This window comes from Delphinus delphis, chromosome X (assembly GCF_949987515.2).
Source record: "Delphinus delphis chromosome X, mDelDel1.2, whole genome shotgun sequence".
In the NCBI taxonomy this organism is placed as follows: domain Eukaryota; kingdom Metazoa; phylum Chordata; class Mammalia; order Artiodactyla; family Delphinidae; genus Delphinus; species Delphinus delphis.
In genome coordinates, this window is record NC_082704.1 from 64,075,692 (window position 1) to 64,101,490 (window position 25,799).

Sequence of the window (25,799 nt, forward strand, 5' to 3'; positions counted from 1 at the left end):
AAGAGTGACGTGGAGTGAATCAGCCAAAGATTCCCAGATTATGTGATATTTGAATTGAACTCAGAGGATGATTAGGAGTTTTCTAGGGAATCAGGGATTGAAGGTGTGGGTAGGGGGAGTCATTCTAGACAAATGGAACATCACATAAAGGTAGGGGTTGTCTGGCTTGTTTAGGGAATGGCTTGTTATTCTGTGTGTCTAAAGCAGATATGGTAAATGCCTGGCATGATCACCACTATCAGCTCCTGCCATGCCCATGGCAGAAATTTTTAATCAGACATATCGTTCTTTCCTAGTGTGCCTAGATATGGCTTAGAATCCTTGTAAACACAGTATTCCAAATGGCTACTTGCAGCCAAGTTGAATTGATTCATGAGATGAAATATATTTGCCATCCTTGTCTGATCTGCAATGCTTTTAAAGTTATAGATTTTCAGGAAACAGAAACTTATTGGGAACCTAAGTTTTTAACAAGCTTCCCCCTGTCCTCCCCCCATCCCTCATGATTCTGATGTAGTGAGTTCATGGATCTGTATTTGGTAGCTACTGTGCTATATCATGTTACTGAATTTAGATTTTTCTCCTGCCACCAGAAAGTTTAAATCATAGGAGTGGTCTGTATTTTAGAAAGCTGCCTAGAAAAACTGGCGACAGGAAGATTGCTTAGTATTAACTGTAACATTTTAGGCAGTAGATGATGAATGCCTAGGAAGAGAGTAAACTGGAAAGACACTAACTGAGACAGATAATATAAAAGCAGTAAGCGCCAGAAGGTGATTTTGGGGAATATCAAAGAGGGAGAAACAACGTGCAGGTGAAGGGTGGGGAGTTTGATATATGGGGAAAGTTTCATAAAAATAAAATTTGAGCCAGGCCTTGAAGGATAGTTAGCACTTGACATTGAAAAAGGGGTGGAAGGAGGCCATTTCAGACCTCTGGCGCACAAGAGCAAAGGTAGAAAAATTACAGGGCATGTATGAGGAGCAATAAGTAGTTCAATTTGGCAGGCTTTAGTCCGACATTCAGAGGTGACTTTTCCCCTATGATTATCCCTGTTCCTGGATGGCTTCTCTCACCATCCAGCCTGCAGGTGCTCAGGAAACATAAACATTGATGTTAATATTAACTGAAGTGCAGCTGAACGCGGAAGGCCTCTCGTCTGCAAGAATATCATTCTAGTGCTGATTCTAAGTGCCAGTTCAGGGTTGTTCCCACTGCCATTTGCCAACATTCAACACCTCTCAGGGAGGATTGCTAAAAGGAAGGATGAAAGCTGTTTATTGTCTAATGGTCTAGTGGGAGGGGCAGGGAGAATGGGCCTACGGTCATGAAAAACCCCTCAGGGCATGTCCAGCACACATAATGGCAATACCTGCAACTCTCTGAAGGAACCCCTATCTATCCCTCAGCAAAAAGAATTATGAAAAAATTCTCCTTCAATTAAATTTTGTTATATAATAATACAACTTTTCCACAAGCTTTGCATTCACAAAGTACTACCTCAGACAGTACATTTTATCCTTACTACAACCTTGTGAGGTATGTATATGATTGTCCTCATTGAGATGGCAAAGAAACTAAGGTTCAGAGAGGTTACAGGACTTGAGCAAGGGTATAGGGATATAGGATATAAGGAAATAGGATATAAGGATATAAGGCTAGTAATTGGCTAAGGCAGGCTCAAATCCATGTCTTCTACCGCCATCTTCAATTCCTAAATATTTCCATTGCACAAGGAGGTATCAAGGGTTAAAAATGGCATCAAATCTAACCTATAGCACTGATCCATTCTTTTGAGGGGTATTTAACAATAATTAATTTCAACAAACACTTTCTGAGCACCTATTCTGTTTTAGGCACTACACTAAGTCCATGGGATGCAGACTGAGGAAACACGGTCTTACCCTCAAGGAGCTCACAGTCTAGTGGGAAAGACAGGCACATATATAGATAATCACAAGCCAATAAGAGAAATGATGATGCAAGAATTTATAAAGCACTGTGGGAGTTCAGAATAAGGGGGAAGTACTGTACAGAAAGGAATTGGAAGTTAGAAAAGGCCGAAGCCCTCAGTTAACACAATTAAATTATTATGGAAGAATTGCAGACTTGGAGATGGGGCAGAGAGGAGAGAATTGAATGCATATATTTTGAGGGCCTTTCTAAAAATACCTTTGTACTTCTCTGATTAGAAAGTTGGCTGCATTTTGGTAGCCTTTACTGTGTTGCTACTGTCTGGGCTGGGTTCAGTGGGGTCCACAACTTGTCCCAGCAACCTCTTGATTATCTTCTGCCAACACCTTCTGGTGCAAAAGGTGTTGGATGCTGGGGCAGCAGACTGAGTATTACCATTTGTAGTTGTTCTGCATGTGCCTAGGGCTAGAGTGGGTCAGGTCCATGAGCCTTGGAATTTGCAATAAGAAGAGGGTCTGTCAGACATCATTCTGCCCTCCAGAGGAAGGAGGATTGAACTAACATTGATTGAATGTTTAATATTTCATTTCAGTTCATATCAAAACATGCTTATGGAGTATCGCTTATGTGCTAGGCATTTTATAAGACACCAAAGGTTCACATTAAAGTGGGAAAGACAATGAGTAGAGAAGTAACTGTAAATAAAGAACTCAATGTGATATGTTATACAGTAAAGTTAGTTAGGTATAATGAGCAATGAGTACACAAAGGATAGAGCAATATGTTCTGTTTGGGGATTAAGAACAAGCTTCATTGAGGAATTGACATTGGGATTGGGCTCTTATGGATGAGTATACTAAGCATTGTGGTAAGTGCTTTAGGAGAGTAACTATTACTCAGAATTATTTTGGTTGCAAAATACAGGAAGCCCAACTTAAACTGGCTGAGACAAACCAGGGATTTATTGGCTTATATAACAGGAAAATCTAGAGGTAGGACAGGCCAAGCATGGTTCAGTTATGACTCTGCTTCTTTCCTCTGTGACTCTCTTGACTCTGTCTTCCTCTGTATGTTGGCCTTGTTCTCAGGATGGTTTTCCTCATAGTTAAAAGAGGGAAACCAGTGGCAACCAGGGCTGATGCTTCTTGTTTTATATCCAGTGAAGTAGAAAGCATTGTTTCTCACACTGTAATACAAAAGTGAACCTTAGTGTTTTGGGATAAGTAAATTTTAGGGTAAGATTATAATAAGCATAGGAGGTCTACAAAGAATTAGTTCAAAAGCAATTGAACAGTTCAAATAGCTTGAAGGCAGCCTCAATTTCAGCTTATGCTTCATATTTGTTTAATTCTTGATTTTAAATGACATTACTTTTCCTATGCCTCTTATGGTATGTGTGTTGAATTGAGACAAAATTATGGACTGCTAGAATAGCAACACTATTTCCATAACATAGAGATCACTTGTCCTATCAAGGCATCCTTACAGCCTGTCTATGAAATGAGAGTAGTGGACAAAGCTAATTATGAGAAGACAGTGTTACGAATGGTTCAAGAGCATAGTCTCTGAAGTCGTCTGCCATCACCTCTGATTTGCCATCACTTAGCTGGATACCTTGGGCAAATTACTTCATCTCCTGGAGCTTTAGTTTATTTATAAAGTAGAAAAAAAATTAAGATCTACCACATAAGATTTGAGGATTGCATGAGATAATCCATGTAATGCATATAACAAAAGTTCCCAAATTATCTTGGTTCACTGTGCCCTTAGTGTAATTGTTTTGAAATTGTTTTCAGAGCACTCCTAAGCCAAAAGAAATATTTAACACTTCTGCTTATTAAGTAATTAGGTGCAAAAACTTAATGGTAGTAATTCATGCCATGTCCGACAGATGTCGCTGTGTTTCCCTCAAATTTAAAATCTCTTACATTATCCCTTTGAGTTGACTATGGTACCCTGGGGTGCCTTGGTGCACAGTTTGGGAATAGAACATTGCCAAGTACATAGTTGGTGCTAAGTACATGGTACTTATTATTATTGTAAAATGTCTGTGATTATTATTAGAAGGGACCTGGGTACCAAAGAGGACACTGGTCCAATAGTTTAACCCAGATGTTGCATATCTCTGAGGAGGGACACCTCCCTTTTTGTTAGTAATCACTTCCAGTCCCAGGTTTCTTCTAAGTCAGCACCAACTCGCCCTGTCTGAGAGGGGAGAGTGATTTCTATGTGAACAGGCAAGAAAAATTCATTCTCAAAGCAGTACCATTTTCTAGCTTTGCCAAGATTTTCCCACTCCTCTATCCGCTCATCAGCCAAAAGTTTAGAAGAGACTTCTGTATGTTAGATAAAAAATATTTCCCTCTGTCTGGCTTCTTCCACTCTCCTTTTCCTTCCCCTTCCTCTCTCCATGTCCCTCTTGGCCAGTGTCTAAAACCCAGCCCTTGCCCCATCATTATGAGAGGAGGCTGGCTATTTAATTCAGGAAAAATGATTGGTTGAACTCTGTTTTGAGTCTTAGCTTGGCCTGCGAGCCAGCAAGAACAGTGGGTACTGAGAGCTCATTCCTAAGTACCTCCTCTTCTTTCCTAAGGGAGCAGAGGAAAGCAATTTAAACAGAGAGACTCTAGCAAGTGGCCTGTGGGCTTGGGCACCCTTGAGAGGTGGAGGAGAATGGAGGTGGGGGCTGTGTTGACTCTCTAACTATTAGTAACGGAGGCCCATGGGGGATCTTTGACATTTTCCTAGAGGCTAGAGCTGACATTAGTTCTATCTGTTTTTTTAGATTCACTGAAGGTAAATCTGATGTTTGAGGAATGAGAAGGAATGAAATAGCAGACCTGTCCATGCACTGTTGACTCTGGGACTCCTTGGTGCTGGCCGGCAGAGGTCGGGAGCGGCTGGTTGGCTTTTAGCCCTGGCTGGCGGCGTTTGCTTTGGCCGTTGGGGGAAAGAGCACTTTGTGGAAAGCCAGCCTTTCCAGCCAAGGGCCTATTTTTGTCCTGAATCTGTTGAGTCCAGCCTGAAGGCTGGGTCCAGGATCAACAGAGGCCATGGAAAATGGGACTAGATGTCTGGCAGCCAGAACTGTGGGCTTTGTCTTCCTGACCAGGGCATTCAGCTCATGAAGACAGGAAAGATGGGGAGCTGGGGTCCTTGTGGTATCAGGGCCAGAAAGCTAGCTGCTTTTTGCTTGGTCATTGTAGCCCAGGACTGGCTAGAATACATCACTATACCTCATCCCTTCCCAGAGTATCCAGTCTAGGAAGGTATATATGTGGTTAGAGCTGACATAGTTCCCAAAGTGCCTGAGGTCCCCTAAGTGGGGGCCTCCCCACACTGAGGGACTGCTAGATCATTAGATCAATAATATCCTTACCAATCAGCCAATCAGATACCGTGGGAACACAGAAAGGTATCAGTTAGGATCCCTTTTTTTCTGGGATCTCAAGGTCTTTCTGGGGAAATAGGCCATTTTCACAAAGAGATAATTTCAGTACTGGACAGAGTAGAAAGAGGACCATATGAATGGCACAAAGAAGTGCTGAAGGAGTTCAGAGGAGAGCAAGAGCTCTGGGAGAGATATGGGTTGGGCTGGGTCCTGAAAAGTGGGTAAGAATCAGATAATCATGTGATGAGCATTCTTTTATGCTCTTAAGGCAGAGATACTTTGAAACTGGCTCAAGATATATCTTTTATTTACTGTAGGATCCTGGTCTTCAACCAGATTGTGTTCAGACTAAGATACTTGTATTGAGGTGTTTCTGAACCTGATTGACCAGAATGACCTGAACTTCTCAGACCACTTCAACTTGTCTAGAGCTGGAATAGAACTAGAGTGATGTCTGGAAGCATGAATCATCTTCCTCAATATTTCTTTTACCCTGTCGCTCAACCCTATCTGAAACCCACCTCTTCCATTGTTTTCAGTATGGCCAAGGAACTGTATTTGGTATTCAAGGCCTTTCACACTCTGATCCCAACCTTTCCATCTGTTCTCTCATTCTTCTTGAAGACTCCCAGTAATTCCATACAGGTTATATCTCCTTATCCCTAGAAGCCACGAGAAGTGGCTTCAAGTTATTTGTGGTCTCAGAGGATTTTGGCACCAGTTTGCTCCCTCTCTTTGAGAATTTGGGACTCTTTGTGAGGTCTATTCACTTTCTTTCATATCTAACATTCCCATTACATTCCTACTTGAGCAGGGTCCTATTCAAAACTGTTTCTTTTTTTCTCTAGATTGGGGGTCAGGAAACTTATTCTGTAAAGGGCCAGATAGTAAATATTTTAGGCTCTGAGAGCCATAGGTTCAGCTATTCAACTCTGCTGTGGTTGCAGGAAGGCAGCCATAGGTAAGTTGTAAATGAATGAGCATGGCTGTGTTCCAACAAAATTTATTTTATGGGCTGAAATTTGAATTTCATATAATTTTTCACGTGTCATAAAATATTTTTCTTTTGTTTTTTCCAACCATTTAAAAAATGTAAAAAGCATTCTCAGCTCACACCCTGAACAATAGTAGACAGTGGCTTGGATATGGTCTGTAAGCCCGAGTTTGCCAACCTAGCTCTAGAAGACAGAACCGGACTACTGGGCGGAAATTACAGGGGAGAGAGTTTGGCTCAAAAATGATCAGAATTAAAGGGAAATGGAACAGATTGCCTAGGAAGTTAGAGCTACTCATTTTTCACCAAAGGTATTCAAGCACCACCGGTCAGGGACGTCATAGATGAACTCAGAAGTCTTGTGCGAGCTCGCACTTGATGCTTTCCAAGTATATAGGATTGTTTTTTTGTGTGTGAGTTTTGCTTCCCCCATATAGCCATCATTTTCTAACTACTTGCTGTTTTCCTTTTATTTTTGAAAGTCCGTGTGGTTGTCTCCCACTCTTCCCAACCTAGCATTTGATGATACGGTCTCAATTTGCTCCCTAGTTTTTAAATGTGTGCACCTATTATTTCCCTTCCAGAAACCCAAGGGTTAATGTCAAAAGGGCAAGGTTCATCAGGCAGCTGCTACACTGTTGCCTAGCAACAATCAGAGGCAGCTGGGAATTACTGCAGAGGTCTTTGTGGGAAGATGGTTTGACCCAACCATCAGGGCAGAATAAAGAGCAAATGAGATCATGTAAATGCCCTTTATTATTGATAAAAAGAGTTTGATTCTGCCTTACAGAATATCATATGCACTATTGCTTTACTAAAAGGAATTAAGTTTGCTTCAAGAAAATTCATCTTCTTTTTGCTCCCCTCCCTTCCACAGTGGTTTGATCCTGCTTCTTAGAACAGCTTTCCCTTTCTGCAAATCCTCCACAGTAGTCTGATCCTATCTCACAAACTACTAGGCCCTTTGTGTTCTTATTCTCCTTTCTTCCATCCCTACCTCACAGTGGTTTGAAGACACCTTATAGAAAAGCATCCCTGTTCAGCCCTCTATACATCTCAGTGGTTTGATCCTGTCTGGAGAGCATCAGCATCATTCCCCCTCTTGTCTCACGCCAATGATTTGATCCTGCGTCATTGAGCATCAGTTTCTTTTAGCTCCTCCCCCGGGGTCTACAGTGGTTTGGTCCTACCTCACAGACAATTAGGTCCTTTCTGATCCCCCCTCCAGCATCACCACCACAAATGGTATGGTCCTTAGCATTAGGTCCTTTTTGTAACCCCCACTGGTCTTCTAAGCAGATTGAAGCTGCTTCATCTCATTCCTAATTCATCTTGATCCCTTCAGTGGCTTATTCTTGCATTAGCAATGTAAAACTGGCCCCAATGGGTTTTAAATGATCAGAACTTGCTCTTGACCAGTTCAAATCTTTTCTCACAAGGGAAAATCAGTTCTGACCACTTCAAATCTATTTTGACCAGTTTAAACTAATTCTGCCGAGCTGGAGCCTGAGGTCGGTAAACCCAGGAAGATGGCTGAAGACGATGCTGATTTGAGCCACAGCAAGGAATCAGGTACTTAAACAGATGTTGAAACTGAGCTGAGGACTAGGAAAGAAAACAGATCAAATGAGACAGCAAAATATAGCTGCCAGAGTTGGTTGAGGGGAGGCCCAAAAGAACTTAGTTGCACTCAAACCTATTTATTTTAAGAGGTGAGAGGCCATTTTGAGGAGGTAATTCAGGATTTGGGGTTCTGTGCCTTGGTATGTCTGGTAAGCAGTATGGGAGCCGATACCATCTAGCAGCCCCATCCTGCTAGAGCTGAGACTGGACTGTATGTGGCCCTGGTGCTGCCTGAAAGCCAGCCCGTGGGATCATTCTTTGTATCTAGCCTCATTTCAGGTCGCAATTTTTAGAGTCCCAAACCATGAATGACAACCTTTCTACCCCTTTGTGGATGGTCATGATACTTTTTAGGTGTTTAGGGATGCTATTTAGGTTAGAAGAAAGAACTGGTAAATCTTGAAGAAAAGAGCTAATTACAATAGGTAAGACATGAAATGACTGACTCAGTTAATTAAAATTGAGTTGAGGACTATACCTTGCAATTTTTTAGAGAACTGTATAAGAAAAGGTGGTAGGTTGAGAACAGTATCTAATTTCTCACCTATGGGACTGTTTATTTCCTCATTGCTGTGGGCTGAAGTAGAAATTGGCCTGTGTTGTCTGGTATTTCTCCCAGGTGGTTGTCTTTTTGTCCTTTGTGGGGACTGCACTGTGAAGGGTAGGGATTGAAAAAATGGAGGATGAAAAATGAAATTTTTATAGACTATAACATTTCTAATTTGTGCAAAATCTCTGCAATGGGACAATGGACAGGACCGATACTTTGATGACGAGTGACAGAATGCTGCAAGATTGAGGGTGGGGCTGGACCTCTGGTTTGCTACAACATCTCAACATCTTTTCTGAAGATGGGTGAGGCTCTATGGCTGCTTACCTGTAAGGTAAAAACGAAAGTATTCCTAGAATGGCATAGGAACTTAGCTGCCTGGGAAGGAAACTGATCCTTTTGTGAGAGAATTGGCTTAGAATCCTGTAATTTGAAAGATGTCTTTCAGGAAGATTAATTCAGTTAGCCACTGCCTATTTCTTGACAGGGGAGGATGGTGACCATTTTAGAGAAGACAGTTGAATGGCCCCTCCAGATTCTGAGGTAGAAAAATATTAGAAAATTTGGAGTCAGATAATTTAGGCTTTGAATCCTGGTTCTGCTATTTGCTATGTGGATGTTGAGCAAATTATCTAACCTCCCAAAGGCTTGTTTTCCTTATTTGTAAAATAAATATCATCTGCCCTAAAAAATAAGAACCTTAGAGTTTAGTGCCTTTTTGAGCAAAGTAGCTGCCATTCAACATTTTTGTTTGATTAAACTAGATTGTGTGGCAGGCACTATTTTGTGGATATGTGGGGGAAATAATACATAATTTAGCTTAATAAAGAAAATTTCTCTTAAAATTTTCAACAATGTTGCCCCCAAATGAAGCTATTGAACTATTTTGAGGACAAAGGAGAAATTGTTCATTGAAGTATTTTATAAACTACAAAGCACAATATAGATGTGAGTAATTGTTATTTTTATAATAGTATGTTAATTGTCATTAACGTGACACTCACAAAAGCCACAGCATAAAATGGCTTCCAGTGTTTCAGACTCACAGATATCTCTGGTTCCAGATTCATTTCCTACTTCATCCTGGACCTGTGGCCACCAGAAGCCCTGAGATATGGTATGCAGCATTATAAACTGTGGTGACTAAAGGTGGGGGATGGACGATGGGGGGGATCATGTCAGAAATATAGGTGATAGGTGGGGTCCATTGTGGGTATCACAATCTGTCTTTCAACCAAAAACATCTTGAAATGATTTTATTGCAAGGCAAGCCTGGATTACCTCACCTGGATTTATCACCCTCCCCGAAAGCAGCAGGATCAGGTACAGGAGCAACAGGAAGGGCAATGATGTAGACCTTCATGAATGTGGAGGTCCTGATTCTGCCATTAATAAGTGAGGGGGATGGGAGCCAGGTCAGGCAGTAGAGCCTGAGCTTGAAAAATTAAATTTCAATATATTTTTGGCCATAATTGCCCCATTAGGGAGCTATGTCCTATATTCAGATTTGTGGTCTTGGAAACATGGCCTTTTTGATAGGACCATTTGACTAATAGATGCAAGTATGTGATGGTTACAGTGTACCTATATTGCAGCAAGGCGTGTTACAAAGATTTTTATTTTTATGACATCCTGGTGAACAAGATGTAGCAAACAAGAGCTGGAACATTGTTCCTTTAGTTGGATTCTGAAATAGTTTTTTTTTAAGTACTACTATTTATTGAGCACTTACTATGTGCAAGACATTGTGCTAATAAGTACTTTGTATGCATTAATCTTTTAATCCTCACAATAGCCTTATGAGCTATGTGTTATTAGCTCTATCATACAGATGAGGAAACCATTTACAAAGGGTGCTAATTATTGATTCTATGTTCCTCTGGATCCAGAATTCTTAAGAAGTATGTGTGTGTGGTGGGGGGGAGTAAGGTGGGGTGAGGGCACATTCTCTGAGGGGTTTATCAGAATCGCCTGAATGAGGGTTTTTCCAAACCATATAGGCCTTTCCCCCCATTAAAGTACTCCCTTTTAGAAGGCCTGCCTCTCCTTGAGTATCTCTGATGTTTTATGAGCTAATGTGATTGATGTGAATAGGTAGTAGGAATGGCTCTCAGGTATGTAGAAGGCAGGAAAAAGGTTGAGCTTCACTATTGCAAAGAGAGATCTTTGGTGGTGAGCTGTAGGGCTCTGTACCTGGCTCTGTACAGTCAACATTTTAATTAATGACTTGGATGGAGATGTAGAAAAGTATGCTCATTAAACATTAAGAGAACTGGAGCAGGAGGGAAAGTATATGTATTGGATGACAGAACCAAGAATCCAAAAAAAATTTAGTAGACTGAAAAGGCGGTTCAAAAACCACAAAATTAATTTGATAAGAATGTATAACATCTTGCATAATTTTCATAAAATTTAAAAAATATTAGCAATTCTAAAGAATGGATATATGTTACATATGGCTGCCAAAAAGTTAATGGAAACACAGGCTCCAAAAGGAGGTGATTATCCCACTCTTTCCTGAGTTTGTAGAACTACACCTCAAGTATTGTGCTTAGTTAGGGCAGTTATCTTTTAAAGACGGACAAATACAAAATAGAGGCTAAGAAGAAAAGCTTGGAGGGCAGAGTGGGACATGATTACTATCTTCCAGTATGTGCAGGGCTGGCTGTCATAAGAAAGACGATTTTATATATATCTGTAAAATGTGACCCCAAGGGACAGAATTAGGACTGTTATGTACAAGTTATAACAGAACTGACTGAAGATGAAATGGGCTGTGTTAGAAGTGAATGAGTTCCCTATCATAGGAAACATTTTAGCAGAAGCTGGCTGACTACTTACTAGGGATTTAAATTTTGCTACAAAATCTCAAATGCAACCTTAATTGGTATAGTTCAGTGGATTGAGAGAATTTCCATGAGCACTTATTGAATGTTCTTTGTCTGGTTGATGGAGCGGGTGGTGATCAGAAAGGAGAGGAATAAGGTAAACCCTGATAATTGCTAGTGAATCCAAGGAAACCCTGGGGTTAACTGGTGTGGTCCAGCCAAGGATTACACCGAAGGAAGGAAATATTTACTAAGTACCTAGTGTGTGCCTCGTGCTTTTACACACATTATTTTTAAATTTTTACAACAATCAGGTGACTTATATATTAGTAGTATTGCCTTTACAGATGAGAAAACAGGGGCTCAGAGAGGCTTAGTGACTTGCCCAAGGTCATGCAGCTAGTAAGTGACTTTGGGGAAGCAATCAAAACCCTATGTAGGGAAAAATGTGACAGAATTTCTAATTTTTACCTGATCACTTCTCCAGTTGAGTAAAGAGCTGGTATTGCCAGAGTCAAGTCAGGACTGTGTGAACAAGTGCGTCATGCTGGGCTGGGTGCCTGGAGTAGATGAGAATATCATGAAGATATATGATCAGTCTCTAGTCCAGCAGGTCCTGGAGGATGGTGTTGGAAGGCAGCTAAGCTATTACACAGGCTAAATGGCATGACTGTTTATTCATAATGTCTGTACCTTATACGGAATACTGTTTTCCATAGACTCTCCAAATGGTACAGCTGTAAGAGGATGTAAAGATCTTCAAAGTCCAGGCAATCCTATCTATTTTGAAGACCAAGAAGTTGTGACCCAGAGAGGGGAAGGGACTCAACTTCTTCCACTTAATAATTTTGCCCCTGATATTGCCAGGGATTTACTTTTAAAAATATAATCTAGTGAATTTAGGATTAGAGTTTCTTAGAGCAGATTTGTTTTTCAGGAAGGAACAACTCCCCTATGAAGCTTGCTACTCTGTTTCAGAGCTACAAGATAGGTATGTAATCTTCTGGTTTGTTATTTTCCCCTAATATTATAGAAGCCAGCATGATAAAAATAAAGAGCATAAGCTTTAGAGTCAGATAGATTGGGTTTAATTTATTTACCTGAACCCATGTGAAATTGTTTAACTTCCTTGAGCTTCAGAATCATTATCTGTGAAAAGGGGAGTAATAGTTTGATTTTAGCCATGTAGATACTTGAGATACTTGTGGAAAATACAGGTGGAGAGATTTAGGAAGGCTGAAGCTCAGGAAAATGACCTAGTCTGGAGATGCAGATTTGAGAGTCCACAGCCAAGGGGAAGGTATATAAAGTCACAAGCATGGATGGCATTGCCTAGGCAGAGGGATCTCTTCCATATGACAGCTCTTCAGCTATTTGTGGTTGACAGTCATGTTATCCAGATTATTCAATTCTCTAGGCTTGACAACCCTAGATGTCAGAATTATCTTTGATAATTCTGCACTTGTCTTGAATTCTAGCCTCTTCATCAGCCAAGTTGTTCTTTTGAGGACATATCATATTTTGGTTTTATTAGTCTTGAGGTGTGGTGTTCTAATGCTAAACTCAGTACTCCTGGTATGGTGTGGAGTAAGAGCAAGACCATCACTTCCTTCATTCTAGACACTGTACTTTTACTTATGTGGCCTAAGGTCACATTAGCTCATTTTTGGTCTCCATGCCTTACCACTGACTCATATCATGTATACTGTTGAGTAAACCTCCTAAGTCTTTAACAGGTACTACTGATAAGCCATATTATTGACCCTCTAATTATGAAATAGTGATTGTCTGTGTCAGCGAGTCTCAAACCTTAGTATGCATAAGATTTACTTGGGAAGCTTGTTTAAAATGCAGATCCTGGGCACCCAGTCACCATATTGTGAGTCAATAGGTCTGCAATGGGGCCCAGGAATCTGTTTTAACAAACACTTCAGGTGACTCAGATGCAGGTTGTCCTTTACAATACTCTGAGGAATACTGTCCTATGACACAGAGGATACTGCATTTGACCCATTTTAGTTCCTGGCAGTGACTTGGCCTCTATCCCTTTGCTGGTCCTGCTTCACTGCAGATTGCAGCCATTGAAATAGCAGTAGAATACCACCAGCCCCATTTCATTTCTTGATATCTAACACTTGGATTTAGTGGGAAAGGTGAAACTTTTTTTTAACTTTGCTTTTCCATTTTTTGAAGCTTCTTAGATACTCTGGAACTGGCTGACCTGTATTTAGAAAGGCACTTCATTGGGAGCCAGAATAATAGAGGCTTCAAAAGGTGAGGTTCATTGATTGATGATTGGTGGCTTGTATATCCCCAAAAGATACACTATCCACCAAACTAAATTTCAGGTGTATTAAAGAGTTTTATGCAAAATATTAAAGACTGAAAAATAGAAGAAATTGTAGCTGAATAAGTTATTTCCTCTTTGAATAGGCTTAAAATAATATATGATATCACAAAGGAAATGGTTATTTATTGTGATTTTGCTGTTTAAAATGTCCCCAAGGCATAGTGCTGAATTGCTGTCTAGTGTTCCTGAGTGCAAGAAGGCTGTGATGTGCCTTATGGAGAAAATATGTGTGTTAGATAAGCTTAGTTCAGGCATTAGTTATAGTGCTATTGGCTATGAGTTCAGTGTTAATGAATCAACAATATATACATTAAATAAAGTATCTTTAAACAGAAACACACATAAGCAAGGTATGTATTGACTTGTTGAGAAAAATATTGTTACGGAGGCTTGCAGAAACCTAACTCTGTGTTTCCCCAGGAACAGTCATTCAGGATTTGCCAATTCAGTGTTTGCAGTAACTTTATAAAACATAACTAATGTGAATAATGAAAATCGACTGTATACAGTTATGATTATAATATAACATGCTAAATATGTCAAAATACATGTAAATTGATTTTAAAAGGAAGATCCTGGTTTTAAAATGAGCAAAAGAAATATATATGTAATTCACAAAACAAGGAAAACAAACCATGTATATAAATGTTACTGAAAAAAACTCTTCTATTTTACTTGTAATCAAGGAAATCAAATTGAAGCAATGATGACATGTCATATTTTGTTGCCTATCAAATTAGAAAAAATAGAAAAGATAATATTCTGTGCTAATTAGAGTGCAGTGGTCATTCTTGTACATTGCCAGTGGATTAAATTGATATGTTGTTTTGGGAAATAGCTTGAGGATATGTATCAATAGCTCTAAAAATCTCAATATCTTATTACTTAGAAATTCAATTTTTAAGAATGTTTCTTGAGGAAATAGAGATTCAGATAAAGATTTATGTACCTTCAGTAAAACGTTATTTGTAAAAATGAGAATGGAAATGCCCAAGAATAGGGGAAATGATGTATTATGGATGGAAACAAGATAGGAGACTTAGAAACTGTTAAAAAAAATTTTTAAAGAAAAGTTAATGGAATGGGAAAATGTTAATGATTTAATTGATATAAAGCAGATTATGAACTATATGATAAAATTAAATTATACTAAAGTTATGTATACAAAGCTAAATCAACCTGAAAATAAATAAATTTATTTAACAGTAAAGCATATTTTATTGTATGTGTCTTTAATTTCTAACCAGGAGCTAGGGGTAGATGGGATCCCCTCTGCTGTCTGGTAACCATCATTATAACTTTATTCAGTTGGGTATATTTTAGTAGATTGGTCAGTGGGTTTTGTCAGAACAAGGACCTGGGAACTACTGGGCTGGACCACACCAGGGAAAGACAGAAGTTGGACTCCCTTTCTTCTCTCTTGCCCTTGCCCCTCCCCTTCTCCTCCTCCCCTTCCTCTTATCTCCCCTCCCCATTTTTCTCTCCTCTCATTCTTCTCCCCTCCTTCTCTCCCTTCCCCTTTCCCTCTCCTCTCCTTCTCTTTCTCTCCCTCTCTCACTCCCTGTCTCTCTTCTCCCTCACTCTTCCTCCTTCCCTCTCCCGACATTTGGTAATACACAGAAAGGAAAGATTCATTCTGATTTGTGTGAAGAGGTGACGTTGACAGGATTTTGTAAGGCTTCAAGAAGAAGGTGACATTTGAATTGAGTAGTGAAGTATATGTAGGATTTTCCTAGGTGGAAAATTCAGGGCACATCTTGACCTTCTTAGCTTCTAAATGTTAATGGTGCTACCCTAGACTTTAAAAGCAATGCCTTTGGGAGGCACTGAGAGCAATTTTCCTTTGGTATGGCTGCACCTAGAATTTTCTACTGCTTTTCCTCAGAGTCCAGGTATGTTGTCATATTCTGATGCCCTGATCTTGGGATCAATAGGGGATGTACACAGAAAAAAAATTCAAGAATTCTACATCATTTTGATGAAGGAGGTATGTAATGTGGAGACTGGATTAAAGGTTGGGGAGATGTTGGGGCAAGAAAGAGAAAGGAAGAAATGTTTGTTGAGAACAAAAATTTGTTGTGGTGTTATAGCTCTTATTTAATTTTACTGAGTGTACTTAACAACTAAAAATAGGCAGTTATTCCAATTTTACAGATGAGATGTAATGAGGGTCTGAAGGAGGGTAGGATAGTGGAGGTAGTGAGGAGTGGATGCATGTAATTTACATTTTGGAAATAAATTTGGATGTAGCAGTAGCAAGGGTGGAGGGATTATTAATCAGCTTAACTTTAATGTGCAGCTAACTGTTGGGACTCTGCTTAGTTCACAGAGTTGTACCAAAGTTAGATGAATTAAGGGCTGTGGCAGTGTTCTGTAAATTTCAAACCATTGTACCCATGGGAGATGCTCAGAAACTTTGAGCTTCAGCAACTTGGGAGGATGAAAAGGCTATTAATGGAGGTGAGAGAGTATATTGGAGGGAAGATGATATTCGCTAGTTCTTCAACATCTCCTCCTGTGCTTGTCAGATCACCCTTCTCATGGCACTTATTATTTTCTACCATTATATATAGAGACTCTGTCTATGTAAATATCTGTAAATGTATAAACTATCTCTGGAATAATACATAAGAAACTGTTCAACAGCGCTTGCCTCCAGAGAGGGGAACTAGGTGGGAGTGGGAAGAACCCTTACTTTTCACACTGTACCCTTTATACCTTTTGAACTGTGTGTCATAGGCATGTTACCTGCTTAAAAGGGAAACTTATAAAAACAGACTAAAAACAAAATACCAAAACCTCATACTCCCCCAATACATTTACATCTCCTGTACTTTAATCTCAGAGTTTCCCCTGTGTCCTATGTCCTTATTTGTCCATGAAGCTTTTCCCTAACCAACCTAACCCATATCCTATACTTTTTGGCCACTTGATGTGGGAGCCAGTGGGAAGAAGGAAATTTGAGCCAGCAAGTGTAGACTACTTTTTCAAAAGATCAGTGGGGAAAGGAAGGGTATTAGGTAAAGTGGGACCTTGGGGGTCAACATAGGGTTTCTAATTTAGGTATTTCTTTATCTGAGGCTAGGAGAGACTTTTGTACTGTTTATAGGTGGAGGGGAAGAAGCCTGGAGAGAAGTTAAGATAACTGAGAGGGAGGGGTTGTAAACAGGCTAGTGGCTTACCAAAACTATCAGCAATATTGAGATAGAGTTGCAAATGAATATGTTTCTATGGAACGAACTGTTTAGAAATAGCTTTTAAAAACCCCAAAAGCCTTCTGTAAGGAACCAGATCCTAGAACAGACCCCTGTGTGCCCATTTATAGCTCTTTGAGTCTGCTGAGCTCTATCAGGCATTCATTCAACAAATGATAAATAATTTCTATGAGTAAGGCACAGAGCAAGGCAAGGGTTGTGTGGCTTAATTAAATGTACTGACTTGACATTCATGAAGGGGAGAACATTTCTGTGAGAATAAGTCTATTCGAATGTAGTTTTGATGATGGATTACAGGGGTCTAGGTGTTGCGCATTCTAGCAGAGCCGCTACAGTGCTTGGCTCCTAGTAGGTGTTCAGTAAGTGTTTGTGACATAATTCGTTTATTGAGCACCTCCTATCAATCAAGCACTGTGCTAGGTTCTGGGACCACATAGATAAAATAGACAAGCTTCTACTTTTTGAGGTGCTTAGGTTTAGTGGTGGTTATAATAGTGTGATATGTTTAATGACAGAGGTAAAAACAAGGGTAGGAGGTGACCTACCCTAGAAACAGAACTAGATTGCAGTGTGTCAGGGGGTGAGTATGGGAAGAGGAAGTGAAGGCAGTGAATGTAGACTGTTCTTTCAAGAAGCTTGGTTAGAAAGAGAAGGAAAGAGAGGGCAGCAAACAGAGAGAGGCAGGGTTGAGGAACTGTTTCTTAAACCATGAGAGGTCTGAACATACTGTTGTGCAGAGGAGAAAGAAACATCAGAGAGGGAAGGGGTGAAGATTCAGAAGTAAGAGTAGTGATTGATGGAAAGAGATTTCTGAGGGAATAGGAAGGGATAGGAGATAAAGCTGTCCATGAATTCTTAGAAAAATTGTTGTATAACACTGAGAACTTTCCTGAAGCAGGAGACCATGAATTTTTTTGGTGGTACCAGGTCAAAATGTGATGAATTAAGAATATGGAAAAGATAGTGGTTGAAGTCATGGATTGTAGGGCCCAGGCCAGTCAGGAAAGAAAATTAGTCTGGAGGAGACTGATAAATTGGGAGAAAACAGGAGACCAAAGAATATGAATTGTAAGAATGAGGAAGTAAAAGCCCTTAAATGGGAAAAAAAAACAGTAGCCAGAGAGTTGCATATACAAATTTAAGATATTAGAAGTGGAGTAGTAATGAGTGATGAAAAGACCCTGGATGTGGCCTAGGGTGTGGACAACGGAAGTGCAGGGAAAATCTCTGGAGTTGAGCCAAGTGGTGCTGTATGGTTTATCTTCATGGATGTTAAAGTCCCTCCATAATGGTATAAAGACATGCATCAGGAGCCAAACATTCAATTTATGTTTGGGAGACACCAGGAAGTAGGCAAATGCCAGTGATGAGACTGGTGGGAGAAAGCTAGTGTCTCAGTTGTCATTTACCTACCTTTCCAGACAAAGAGGTAAGTGAGAGAAGATTTGCTGGGTATCTATTACCTTGGCTTCAACTCCTTGAAGGACTTCTAAGGTAATGAGATGGCAGACTCAGGCTTCAGAAGATGGTGACCTGTGACTGTGTAGTCCAGCCTGTCCCAGTAGCACCGGCTGCCTAAAGACCTAGCCAGTGGAGTAAGGCAGTGCAATGTCTGTGGCTAGCCGGTAACATGTAACTCCCCAGATGCAGTGAGAAGTGTAGGGCTGAGGAAGAACTGAATCACACAAAAGAGATGGAAGCAACATGTTCTAGGTTGAGTAATTCCCCAGAAAGTGTGGTGAGCTGCTGATCTGTCCATGCATTTCCATGGTCTTTGCAAGAACAGTAGTGAGTAATAACATATAAAACAGTTTATCTCATTGATGCTGTGAGAGGAATGTCAGGCAATGAGGCTAAGCTCCTTGTGTCCAGGAGACCTTTTGAGGTACAACTTTGGTTACCAATTGGCTCCACACTTTAGATCCTGGTGGGGGAGGTATCCCAGAGGAAGAATAGTAACAGATAGATGTTCCCAGCTTTGGAGATACCTGTGAGGAAAACCCAGAGAAAATAAGGAATAGATTCAAGAAGCCCCAAGCTGTCCTTTATCAGTAACAACATCAAACAACAACAATAAAAATGATGATGGTAACAGCTAACACTTATATAGCACTTATGCCAGGCAGTGTTTTAACATTTTATGCATACTAAAGTTTTTTAGGACTTAACAACAATCCTGTGACATAGGTACTAATAGTCCCATTTTCCTAAGACAATTACACATTGTTTTCCCAGGATTTATCCCCATTCTACCCCTATTGTGGTAGTTTGGGTCCTGGGTATGTATTGAGGTAGACTGTTGCCTTTCTGAATCTTTGGAGATTGTTTTGGACACATGGTTTAGACCTTGCCATGGGAATGATGTGTTGCTGTGAAGTAAACCTGAGAGACGCCTTCACAGAGGTTTTTATAATGTGTGTGTGTGTAAATATATAGATTATCTCTGGAAGGTAACACAGGAACTTTTTTCCATTTCCCCATCTTTCCATTTTCCCCTAAATAACACTATCACTCCTATACACATCACAGGGCTTAATGTAAGGGAAGGAAACATAACAAAAGAGGAGCTTGCTGCTGAATTTTTGCTATTTTTTTCCTGAGAGGGCTTATTGTATCCTATAATATTCTAAATAGGTCCATAACAAACCTCAGAAGTATACTTTCTATATTTTATATTATTAAGAGAGTAAAATTTAACACTTGCCACTGTTTCTGCCTATACTTTTATTTGAATGGAGGTTATAACTTGGTCTGAGGTCTGCTAGGTGTTTGGTTTAACAGAAACATTTTATTTCAATTCACCTGAGGGACCTAAACTAAAAAAAACCATCATGTAGATGTCTGGCCATTCAAAAGAGTTTTCTGTACCCTTGGAATTCATTGCAAGTTCTTTTTTAAATATGAGACCTCAACACACTCTTGCTCCATACACTGACCTAGTTTTACCTGTGTCCCCTCATTTTTCTCAGTGCCATCTTGTCTCTTCCCTTCAAGGTCATATACCAACTACCCCCAAAATGAAAATCTTTTCCTGGTTTAACCTTTGTATACGACCTAGAACCTCTCTCTTCCCAGTCCAAGCCCCTGCCCTCATTTCTAATTTTTAATTTGAGAGACTGCTTATTATAGTTAAGTTTCAGGGTGAATTAAAAGATCTTTAAGGTCACTTCTTTCTTTATAAGTCTTTGGTTCACTTGAAGCAAATATTTCACATTCCAAAGAGCAACCCTTCCTCTTGGCCCTCCTTCTCTACCTTCCTTAGATTTATGGTGTCAGGGATTGAATGCACTTCTTTTTCCAGGGGAAGCTTAGGGAATTCACATTGCTTAAACCAAAGAAATAGATTGTTAATGTTAACAGTGAAATATCTGGTCCTATAGAGGCTGATGTTTGGGTGAAGGCCTTCCTAGTGTCCCTCACATCCACTTACCTTTGTAAACTGTGATTTTCCCCCACCCCACCTTAGGCAAAGAAAGGGCCAACAAAACAGAAAGAAAAAAGAAGAAAGAGGAGGAGATAATCTTAAAATGTTAAACAAGTAAAAAAACAAAAAGAAGGGAGCATGTTAAAAGGATCACAGCAACAAACTTGAAAGAACTCTCAATGGCCAGAACTCGAATAATTGGAGCAACATAATAAATAATATGATATTGGGTTACAAATACTTTATTTGGATATGTGTCCCCCATCCAGGATATGGAGCTTAATCTCTCCCATTCTAAATGCAGTCAGGGCTTAATGACTTGATTCCAAAAAGTAGAGTATGGAAAGGTGGGAAAAGTAACTTTATAGTGGAGAAATTTGACAAACATACCTCAGCCAGCTGATCAAGGTTAACTTCAAAAGCCATAAGTCATGTCGATAGTATGTGCTCTTTTTTGATGTGATGAGAAAAGCATTTCACCTCTGTGGTCTTCCTCTCCAAAATACATTACTCCAGTCTAATCATGAGAAAACCATTGGAAAAATCTCAACTGAGGAGCATTCTATGAAATACCTGACCAATACCTCAAAACCATCAAGATCATCAAAAAACAAGTCTGGGAAACTATCAGAGCCAAGAGGAGCCCAAGAAGACATGACAAGTAGATGTAATATGGTATCTTGGGTGGGATACTGGAACAGAAAAAAGACATTAGGTATAAACTAAGGAAATCTGAATAAAGTGTGGACTTTAGTTAATAATAATAATAATAATATATTATTATTATTATTATTATTATTACTCAAGACCCAGACTCAAAACTGGGTCTTGAGTAAATGGGAACACTTTGTACTATCTTTGCAAGTTTTCTGTAAATCTAAAATGATACCACATTTAAAATATTACTAAAATGTTAAAAGAAGATAAGAGGCAAAAAGTGAAAAATAAGAAAGAAAATAAGATTTTTAAAAAGAAACAATATAGGAAAAGAATGTGTAAAAGAATATATATATGTATAACTGAGTCACTTTGCTGTACAGAAGAAATTAACACAACATTGTAAATCAACTGTACTTCAATAAACTTAAGAAAAGAAACAACATAGAAAAAAGGGAAAACTTTAAAAGAAAAAGAAAGACCCTAAATTCTAAAAAGTCTAAAAAACCCTCAAAAAACCACCAAAACAAAAATTAAAACACAATAAAACCCAAAGAAAGAAAAAAAAGCATAGAAAAGAAAAATATGAAAAAGAGAAAAACAAGCTAACAAAAAAGAAAAAGAAGATAAAAAGAGAAAACCTGGAAAAGAAAAAAAATAAAAACAAAGAAAGAAACAAATAAACCAAACACAGAAAACCCCCATAAAACATAAAACAACAAAGTAAAAAAGAAACAAGAAAAATCACCAAATGCAAAAAACTAAAATCTCCCCAAACAGAAAAGGAAATTGCTCCAAAACACAACAAAAAAGAAAAAGCAATGGGAAAAAGAATGAAAGGAAAGGGAATAACATCAGCAGTAGTAACAGCAACAAAAACAACAAAGAAAAAAAACCCCAAACAATAGAAAGGATAAAAAGAAAAAATCTCAAGGATAAAAAGCGCAAAAGAAAGAAAAACAAAACAAAAAGAAAAACACTTAAAGGAAAAGGAAAGCCCCAATAACTATAAAAAACAAAGTTTGGGAGACATAAAAAGAAATTTGCTTTCTGTGGGTAGGTTTGTGGACCGTGAGAAATACCCACAAAATGCGGCTGTCCACAGTGCCTTTTGAGAGCTGTTGAAGGAATGAAAAGGGCATGTTATTGTAACATAGGCAGACAGGCATTTAAGTGGCTCATTACCACCATATTAACTTTTCCCATGTGAGTCTGGGAAGCTGACTTTTACCCAAAGCCTCTGAGCCCTGTTTTGTTTTACCAGGGTTTGAGAGATGAACATTTATTGATGGGCTAGGTATGAGATCTGTACTGGGGTGTGCCTGCCCAGATAGAGATATTGGTTTCCTTCTCAAAGGTTATTTATTGTGAATGAAGGCAGATTCTGGCTAGGCCACAGCTCAGTGACTGCTATGTAGTTCCTCCTAGCACTGTGCTGAGTCAGGGCCCTGGAAGTTGCTAGCCACCAATGTAACAAGCAGCCAGAAGGCAGTTTTTGCCATCTGCTTTTAAAAACATGTGATTCTTGCCCACTTACATAAAGGGATGCAGAGATGGGGATTGTCCCAAACATCCAGAATTGCAAATAGCAGCATCCCAAACAGTGACTGTTCCAGATAGCAGGAATCTCAAAGGCATTTGGGTTTGGCTTTGGGGTACATTATAGAGTATATATTATATATATATATTTTTTTTCTTTTTTTTGCGGTATGCGGGCCTCTCACTGTTGTGGCCTCTCCCGTTGTGGAGCACAGGCTCTGGACGCGCAGGCTCAGTGGCCATGGCTCACGGACCTAGCTGCTCCGTGGCATGTGGGATCTTCCCGGACTGGGGCACGAACCTGTGTCCCCTGCATCGGCAGGCAGACTCTCAACCACTGTGCTACCAGGGAAGCCCCCATTATAGAGTATTTTTGCTCTACATTTAAAATTGTTTGGTTTAGGCTGATGTTAAAATCTGTTTGGATTATCAGGGTGGGTCTTGATTGAATGGTAGAAGGTGATGGCTAGGATGAAACACTTAACCTAGTTAATCCATAAGTCAAGTCATCTCAAGGAAGATCATTGAAAATTTGGTAATGATAATGATGGTGATGCTGCTGCTGCTGCTGCTGCTGCTGCTGCTGCTGCTTGGGTGTGCATTTTGATACACTGGTTCACTCCTCTGGCCTTTATATGGCCAGAAGTGGTAGCAAGATATGGCTACATTGATAGGACTGTTGGGGCACCTATCTCCCACAGATCACATCAGCAGGTAGCCAAGAGCCAGAGGCCTTTATATTCCCTGTAACTTTGTAATTCATCTGGGTCCTGGAGCCTGGTGCTTCTTGCACCTGGCACCTAGAATGGTGATGCTGGGCACTTTGGGGACAGATGGTGCATACCACAATGTCATTGGCCAGTTGATGGGTCATATCCAGAAACTCAGTTAAGATGCACACAGGATAGAAATGTGCGCTCGAAGAAGGATTATTAGATCTAGAATGAAGTTCTAGGATTTATTCCTGGCTCAATACCATATGAACCAAGTTGTCTTGGGCAAGTCAGTTAACATCTTTTAGCTTCTTCTATACAATGTGACTACTTCACAGAAATTGAGTATCTGTGCCATTTTTCCTCATGATGAAAATTTGAATTAAGCCACAAATAAAAATATATATAGTGGAAGAGCTATTGCCTATTAAATCAGGGTATTATGCTAACTTGAAGGTACCATAACAAAAGACATGATGAGACATTAATCGTAAACCAATTTGTTTCTCCATGTTCAACCATGTGCTTCTTTCCTTTTCTAGTTTGTCTTCCACCTCACATCCCAGCCAAACCAGTCTCTTTCTGACACTTTGTTCACTATATGACATTTCAGTGGCATATTCAGTGGGTATAGAACCTCTTAGGGGCAGAAGATATCTTGGATTGAGTGGTGATATCCTGCCTGACACCAGGGAATTGGACTAGTGGTAGAAGACTTACGGTTTTTGCATACCAAATATTTTCCCAAAAATCTTGCACCTTCACATAGGGCTGCCAATTTATTGTTTTGCTAATTAAGGACATTATAAAAATAACTACTCTCTTTGGTTATTTCATAGAAGAAGGGATATTTTAACATAAAAAGTAGAAAGGACATAATCTCAAAATTAGAAATAGTTTTAAAAAATTAACTTTATAAAACAATCACTACATAATCCTTGTTTTTCTCATTCTTCCCTTGGACCAGTGAAATATTCATTATGAACTGACATTTAGGAACTGCCCCACTAGATTTGTGTTCTAGTTTTGACTCTGCCACTAATTTACTGTATGACATTTGGCCAAGTTTCTTCTTCATTTTCCTCAGTTTCCTTATCCCTAGAATGGGGAAAATTAGATAAGATGAGATCCGAGTTCCTTTCTAATTCTAATGTTTAAGATACTTTCTAGCCCTTGGAATGTGAGTTTGTTCTGGAAAAAAAAAAGACTGATAGTTACAGAACCCCAAATCAAGTAGCAAGCAATTCACATTCCTGGCATGCACATGACAGAGAACACTTGTACCAGCCATGATGCAAGACATTGGGCTTTTCCCTTTTCGTATTCTTTACATTTTGTGCGGAGGAAGGTTATTTCTTTGAGATCAAATTGTTGGTTCTCTAAAATTCCCTACAGTCACTCATTCTCTTTTGCTCCACTTTTACCCCCAAATAATACAAACTCAAAACCTCCAGGCCCTCCAGGTATGTGTGTCTGTTTGGGATTGTTGCTCTAAAAAGATTTTTACCTCTTATCTCTTTCCTCTCCCTTCTGTCCCTATCTTGTAATACAGTGGTGCCCAACCCCTGGACTGTGGACCAGTATTGGTCCATGGCCTGTTAGGAACCAGGCCGCACAGCAGGAGGTAAGCGGCAGGCAAGCGAGCAAAACTTCATCTGCCGTTCCCCATCACTGCCCATTGCTTGCATTACCACCTGAACCATCCCCCACCCACCTCATCCGTGGAAAAATTGTCTTCCACGAAACCGGTCCCTGGTGCCAAAAAGGTTGGGGATCCCTGTTCTAATAGGTACTTCCCATGAATCGTTCCCTATTTATTTTTCTTTCTTTTTTTCCCTTTAGACAGAAAACATGACCTCAGCTGTTGGCATGGTCCATAAATGGCATTATCTGAATTCTTGGCAAAATCCCAATTGAGGAATGTTGGGCTGCAGTTGGTTCTAGGTAGCTGGAGGAAATATAAAATTAATTAGCAACATAATTTTGGGCTTTACCTGCCTTGTAAAACTGCACTAGTGTTTGTACTAGAAAGCATTTTCTGGCCAAAATCCTACTCTGCTGTTTTAAGAAGACTTGGATTTTAAATGCAACATTTTGAGCAAAATGGTCATTTTATTGGCAACCCCAACTTCACTAGTCCTGGGCAAGAAATACAAGAGTAAATTTAGGACATCAAGGCTACTGTCTTGGAGTTTAAGGAGAGTTCAGTCTGCACTTGTCTTAAGAGACCCTAGGTCTCCAAAGATGAAGTTCTGTTTCCTTGCTCCCACTCCTGCCCCTAGTGCCTCTCTTCATAGATTGTTTTCTTGGTATCTGTTTGTTTGACATCTGAAGAGTGGGTCACTGAAACAAAACAACATGGCACTCAAGAGGCAGCTCAAATTATAGTGATATCTTTTTATCAAATTTATTAAAAAATAAGGCATAATGATATAATCCAAAATTTAATTTGGATTCAATTTCTCCAGTTGTTCACTCTTGAGGGTGATACATTGTTTTGTCTCTGGGAAGGCCTGAATTTAGGCCATTTGCCTATGATCCACATCCTGGCCCTCCCCCTGCCCACCTTCCCACTCCAGCCTTCTTCGTTGCCCTAGAGCT

The 25,799-nt window shown here is 39.7% G+C and overlaps 1 long non-coding RNA gene across 2 annotated transcripts in view; it reads left to right on the top strand.

Moving 5' to 3' along the window:
• The first annotated feature begins 7,635 nt into the window (after positions 1-7,635).
• LOC132418770 (uncharacterized) overlaps positions 7,636-25,799 on the top strand; it is a 90,751-nt gene continuing 72,587 nt past the window's right edge. Inside the window, exons 1-4 of one of the 2 annotated variants that reach the window (XR_009518037.1) lie at positions 7,636-7,871; positions 9,537-9,589; positions 12,238-12,291; positions 13,494-13,575. This is a non-coding gene — a long non-coding RNA (uncharacterized lncRNA). Of the gene's footprint in view, positions 7,872-9,536; positions 9,590-12,237; positions 12,292-13,493; positions 13,576-25,799 lie in introns of those variants that run through there. The other variant, XR_009518036.1, reaches the window with a different exon arrangement.